We start from the raw sequence: 7,125 nt of genomic DNA on the forward strand, positions 1-7,125 counted from the left end.
GAGCTTGTTCTTGTGCTGCCATGATTAGTGCCTCTGTGCTGTCTTTCAGTCCAGCTTTGTCCAGCCACTGGTAGGATTTCTGGATATCAGCCACCTCCTCTATCTGCCGGTGGTACATACCGTGCAGGGGCCTGTCCTTCCATGATGGTTCCTCGTCTCCCTCCTCTTTCTTGGGTTTCTGCTGCCTGAGGTATACACTGAGCACTCGGTCAGTTGGGGCCATCTTCCCAATGTATTCTTGGATGTTCGTTGTCTCATCCTGGACTGTGGTGCTGACACTCACCAGTCCCCGGCCCCCTTCCTTCCGCTTAGCGTACAGCCTCAGGGTGCTGGCAAGAAAACATATATATATATATATATATATATATATATATATATATATATATATATATATATATATATATATATATATATATATATATATATATATATACACACACACACACACACACACACACACACACACACACACACATATATATATATATACACACACACATATATATATATACACATACATATATATATATATATATATATATATATATATATATATATATATATATATATATATATATATATATATATATATATATTGTTGGGGGAAAACTCTGTAAAAGACCCAGGAGAAATAAAGACACAATGAGACAAGATCACTTTTTATGCTTTAACGTGCACACGGGTAAGCTGTTCAGAACAACTCACAACGTGTACAGAGGCTGGGCACTTTTTATAGGAAAGACAGTGAGAACAGGATAAGAAAATACAAAACAGATAAAATAAACAACTCCATATGTGGCGCTAGTCTCGTCAGCAGAGAGCTGGGAGAAAGCTGTGAGAGATAAAACAATCTAAAACAATATGTCCCAAAACAGTATGTCTTTGCTGAGAAAGTCTAAAAAGATAATTCTAAACTAATCTAACCATAGACAAAAGGGCATGCTTGCACATTTAAAAGAAGGTAAAGAAACATAGAATCATTTTTCCTGTAACATTCCCTCCTGTTTTAACTTATTTTAAATGTATACAACAATTGTCTGTGAAGGTTATTTATTAAGTATCTTAAGCAATTTTTTAATTTTCAAAATGTCAGCATAGCAGAAATGGAAATCATTTGGTCTAAAGAATAAAACAAAATAAAATAATAAAAAGAACAAAGAAAATCATAGTAAATGAAAATCATAGTAAATGAAATAACAAGTGGAATAAACAAGAAAAAATAATAAAACTAAACTACAAAAAATAAAGGATAAAAACCTTATATGTAAAATGAAAACTTCAAAAAATAAAAGGATGAAAACCTTATATTTAAAATGAAAACTACAACAAATAAAAGGATGAAAACCTTATGTTTAAAATGATGAAAACCTTATATTTAAAATGAAAACTTCAAAAAATAAAAGGATGAAAACCTTATATTGTACCTGCATAAACTACTAATGTGTTAATCAGTGCATGATCACTTGACAAGTCATTTTTAATCACCACGTCATTCATTAGCAGTTATTACAAGTTCTCCTCTAACAGAATTGCAACGGGATGCTGTTCTTCTTGAGGCACGGCAACATAAGCAGTCATTGTAGTTGTTATCATCTTTGAAATCATTACTCTTAGACATGGCGGTGTAGCTGCTCCAGATGTGTGGTCAGTGACATATTTCTGCAGAATGGTCAAATTCTGCAAAGCTTCATAAATGTCTCCGCTTACAAACTCCTCCTTGTGATGCTGTTAGCAGGTCTAGAGTCAGTCTGTTCTGCAGCACCATCGTTCTGATGGCCTTCTGTTCTCCTGCTAAAGCCGGTCCCAGGGTCTTTGTCAAAGTTGATGCGTCGTAGCAGAGCATATCGGTTGATCTCCACATGATCCCGCACCTCGGCAGCTCCAATGCCGGGGATCAAGCTCTGTAAGAATTTCACTCCTCCTCAGATGCGAAACTCTGGTTCCTTTACTGCTTGGTGCCGTCCGTGCACATCCTGGCTGGTACTGAGTCTTTGTTTGTAGTGGCATCCGGTAGATAGGTGAGTAGGCAGCTCCCCCACTGCCCGCGATCCATTGTTCATCACACATACTGGCAGTTGCGCTGCGTTCAGCTTGTTCAGTAGAATTACATCAGGCAGTGGGTCTGAGACTTGGGGCCAGGTCAGTAGGTAGGTCTGTCCGGAACAGTTCACATTTGTGGGTGATGATGACCTCCAGGTTGCTTTTGCTGGGATGCTGTAGTTGGCCTTGGACCAAAGAGTACCGTAGCCTGGATGTGTTGCCAGGCCCAACAGACACCAACTGCGATCTTCAGGTATGCTGTACGGCCAGAGGCCAGACGTCTGCGAGGATAGGGGCATATGGGTACATGCATAGCAGTCAGTTTTATTATTCCAGTGAGCTGTAGTGTTCATAAACTGCCACCAGAAGTTAGTGGCGTAGCCATGGGGAAATTTGGTGTACTTTCCTTTGTCATACAGTGTCTGCCTTTTCTTCATATTGCGTGACTTGTTGTCCCTCACGGAAGCAAAGATGAGGAGCCCGGCCATGGTCAGGGCCACTGCAGTTATTAAGAGCCACCACCTCATGACGACGGGACACACCCTCCTGTCGCGAGTAGACCCCCCGGCCAGGAAAGCTGACCCCTCCACCGGGCGAGATCACAACAAGTGGGCAAGCCTGCTGTCAGCTGTGTTTAGATGGCTTCACTTACTGGCTCTGATGGATGCAAGATGGTCGTTCCGCTATTTTGCAAGCTCCAGTTTTTCCTTTGGAGCACTTTGATCAGAACCCAGTCACCGGGCTGTGATCTGCAAGACACTTGATAGACATCATTACATTCTTCGTCATTTACAATCATCTCTTTATTTTCCTACAACTTAGACATACATTTTGCTACTGAAATTGTATCTGCCTTTTTCACTGGGTAGATTTCTGGCCACTTTGAGAATACATCTATAACCACTAGGGTGTATTTTTACCCTTGGCATTCATTTAGCTCAATAAAGTCCATATGGATTGTGTGGTCTCAGGTTTCCCTGAGCATTATATTTTTGACACGTCATGCACGTTCTGACAAATTGTTTTGCTGAGGTTTCAAAATTTACAGTGTAGAATTTACAGTGTAGAAATGAGAGTTGACAATACTGGTCAGTCCCCCTGTTGACAAATGCGTACAGCCATGAGTCACTAATGCCGCCATTTTGTGGAGGAATTTTGGCAACACTAGCTTGCCATAACACATCATTAAGTCGTTTGTCAGAACTGCACCGTGTTTTAGCCATTTTGCCTGCTCTGCTGTGCTTGCTGCTTTTGTTCATTTTTCAACACATCCAGTGGAATCTGATGTGTGTTCACTGCCATCAATGTGATGTTTGTCTTTTGTGCCGCCTATTTTGCTGCTCTGTCAGCAAAATTGTTGCCTGTAGTAATGAAAGAGTCAGTAGGCGTTGTAAGAGGTTGGCATGGTGAACCGGTTTTCCAGTTGGTGTAATCATTCCTCTGTTATGCCAAATTTTTTGCAAAATGATGCACAGCAGAGAAAACATACTGGCTGTCTGTATGTATGTTTATTAGTTTGTCTTTGTGTATTTAGCTTTCGCGTATCACAGCTATCAGCTCAGCGCTCTGTGCAGAACATGAAGAAGAAAGGGGTTTTGCTTCTATTATTTTACTATCTGTGGTTACTGCGTAACCTACACAATTTAGGCCTGTGCTGTAAGGTCAAATGCTGTTCTCCTAGCTTCCACACTTGCTGATCATAAGGTGGATCTGGGCCTGGGGTTTGTTTAAATCTCAGAATGTTGTGATACTCGGTCGGTTTCTGGAAAGTGGATGTGGCGGGTGTCATTTAGCATGCACTCAGGTGTAATACCAGAAAAGAATGGCATGACTGCTATCTTAAGTTTTGTCAGAGCATCTCTACCTAGCAAATTTACTGGACACGACGGGTCATATATGCATTTAATAAAGCACCTGCGACCACTTGCTGTATGTACTAGTTCTAAAGGGGCAGTTAATTGTTGTACAGTTGTGTGGCCTGAAGCTGACTTTACAACTAATTTGTCCTTTGAAAACTGTCAGTTTAAGTGGCTGCCTCAAAACTGTTTTGCATTATTTCTCTGTGGCCTACTCCTACAATCTCGTGTGAAGTGACCTTCCTCTCCACGGTTCTAGCAGGCGTTGTCTCTATGTTATCTGCTGTTTCTGCGTGGCTGTCTGCAGCCTTGGTGTTTGTGACTTTGCTCGCCTCTCTGTTCCTGATAGCCACCTGCGAATTAGTGTTTTAGTCTGTTGTCAACACGTCAGCCTTATTTCTAAGTTACAGAATGCTTCTTCTCCTTTTTTTTTTTTTTTTTTTGTTTGGGAGAATAGATGCAACTCTACATTTTCACTTAAGGCAGTTTTAGATAATTTCTAGTTCTTCAAACAATGCATGGATCTCACACATTTCAAACTTTCAAGTTACGGTTGTTTCCCATTTATACAAATATATATATATATATTTAACTTTGCATTGCTCACAGCTCATAGCTCACAGCTCTAAACCTAGGCATTTTTCAATCATATGCCTAATCACTATGTGTCACTGTGATTCTCAAGTATGGTCACAAGTTCGTTTAAAATCGTTTCCAAAACCAACAAAATAATCAAACAAAAACAAAAAACATAAACGTGTCAGGACACAAAAGAAAAAAGAAAAATGCTGCCACCCGAACAAGGCAGAAGTCTCCATATGTTGGCTTTTAATAGCATGCAGCTTTTAACATGGTAGACTAATGTGCCTGTGTTAATTCAGCTCCATATTATTGTGTGAAGTTCCACTGGGTTGGGAGTGGTTTTGTGTGTGTGTGTGTCACATTTTTGGTGAGCCAATGGCTGGAATGAGGTTGGACTAATTAGAGGCAGGTGTACTTGATTGCACTGATACACTGGTCTACTTATAGCCCACACTACAAACACTGCTGTGTCGTTTTGTCTCTCTGTGCAGGTATGTAATGTGACGAAATCAGATATGTTTGGGATGGATGGGTTTTTCTATATGCTTACAGGGTGGTGGGTCTCCAAGGACAACTTCTAACCCTGTTAAAGGCAACATGTGGAGTGCAACTTGGCTGTGTGGCATAGCTGGCTCTGGCCTTGGGACTGTGTGTTTTTATACAATTCTTAAGTGGGACACTGGACTGTTTTATCTTTTATCTCTTGATATATTTTTCGTCAATAAATTATCTTTTAGAATTTTATTGACTGACATCTTTTTGCCCATGACTGAAACGGTTGGTCAGACCTAGAGTCTTTCTTTGGGTGTGTTACAGCAGCTTCTGCTCTAAAAGAAACAAATAAATAAAAAGAAAAGAAAATGTGTAACATGCTCATCAGCTTAGCAGTGTCTACATATTTAATTCAGCTTCTCAATCCTGTAGTTGTAGCTGTTGTCTACAGGGTTTTGCTTATTGGTTGTTATTATAGGTGTGCTCTATATCTCAGCAATGTGTCATTCTAGGATGATAGGTTTCAAGCTGGTCAAGTGCCTCTATGCACTTCATTAGTTTAGTTATTCTCTGTATTGTCTTCATCTCACATGTCATTACACTGAGTTTTAGCAAACCTTAAGCTTGATGCAGACTACTGCTTAACAATTATCCACCTCACATCATAACCGATTAAGGTGCCTCTTCATATTAATATTATGTCATTGTTAATATTATCCTCTTTGTCTTATATAACAGCAATAGCATATTATAATATTTTATCAGTGTGTACCACTATACTACTCCTGAGCCAATTTGATAGTTAGGATCATCTTATTCAGCAAACAGATAATTTAGAATTCATCCAATCTGCGGTCACATTTGTTCTCTCTGTTGCATGGCGGACCAGGCAGTTCTATTATAATATATTATTTATATTTTATTTTGTATCCATCAAGGGCTTCAGATGACCTGCAGAATCATCCTTTTCCCAGGGTGGAGACAGTTACCTTTTCACACACTGTCCTTGGCTGAACAATGACACAGCCTTAATATACCTTATTTATTTTATTAAAATATTTTCGTGTGAATTATTTGCTTTATATTCATTTTATACATGCTGGGCATGGTCATCATGCCAACTGTGTTTCATTGTTAATATCACTTTACAGGTTGTTATCCTTGCTATTATTAATTTCAAATACTCTAAAGATAATTTCTACTGTAACTTTCCCTTTGTTCATCTTTATTTCGTACTTTTTATATTTATATCTACTCAGTGGGGTCTGTTTTCAACCCTTTTAAACTACTTCAAACTACTTTGATCTCTAGTTTTCACTTAATAAGGGATTATTATGTTCTTCCTGATATGGGTGTTGCTGCAGATGCGGCTGCAGGAGTGAGTGATGGTTTACTAAAAGGATTGTGGGGACTGCACAGTGTCTCGTCTTCTGGTTTTACTAAACTGGCAGTTGGATTCTGTTCTTCCGACTGTTTATATTTTGTTTTCTTAAATCTCTCAGTTTACAGACACTGTTTTTGTCTGGCGTCTGGACTTTTCTTTTCTCACCACTGCTCGTCAGCAGGAGTGAGTTTTAATTTCACTTGCTTGATTACCCATCTTATTTATGTATTTACTTATTTTTGTTTAAGTAATATATACACGATACAGCTGCTATCACCTTCGCTGGTATTAGAGACGAGAGTGGTTGCTCACACGCCCTTCTACTTTCGGACTATTTCCAAAAGCGGTGTGAACTTTACGAGACGGAACTCGACCGTTCTCTCAACTCACCAGCACGTCAGTGAATAGCAGTAAAAGAAAACACAGTAGGAGCAGCTCAGTCTCTTATTGGACCGTGAAAATTCAGCCTGCTCTGTTAATTAAAACAATACACACACACATTCACAGCTTCGACGCGCGCGCGACCAGAACCCTTATGATAAGGGGAGCTCCCAGAGCTACTTACTCCCTAGACCCAGTCTAGACCCAGCTGGGGGAGCTACCCAGAGCTCCAAAGCTACCAGTCGACGAGCTTCCAAAGCTTCCAGTCGACGAGCTACGCTACCAGTCGACGAGCTTCCAAAGCTACCAGTCGACGAGCTACTTCCGCTATTTTAAATTCCCTGAATTCAAAATGCACTTTTACGCAAGATTGTGTCAGTGTGTCTGTAT

At 39.9% G+C, this 7,125-nt stretch overlaps 1 long non-coding RNA gene across 1 annotated transcript; it reads right to left on the reverse strand.

Annotated features, from left to right (window-relative positions):
- Positions 1–653: 653 nt before the first annotated feature.
- On the reverse strand, positions 654–6,836 carry LOC309700662. The gene is made up of 2 exons (XR_014274710.1): positions 1,413–6,836; positions 654–1,257 (listed from the first exon to the last, which is right to left on the reverse strand). It is a non-coding gene; the product is annotated as an uncharacterized lncRNA (long non-coding RNA).
- Positions 6,837–7,125: the final 289 nt, after the last annotated feature.

Source organism: Aulonocara stuartgranti (genome assembly GCF_965226115.1).
Source record: "Aulonocara stuartgranti genome assembly, chromosome: 23".
NCBI lineage: Eukaryota > Metazoa > Chordata > Actinopteri > Cichliformes > Cichlidae > Aulonocara > Aulonocara stuartgranti.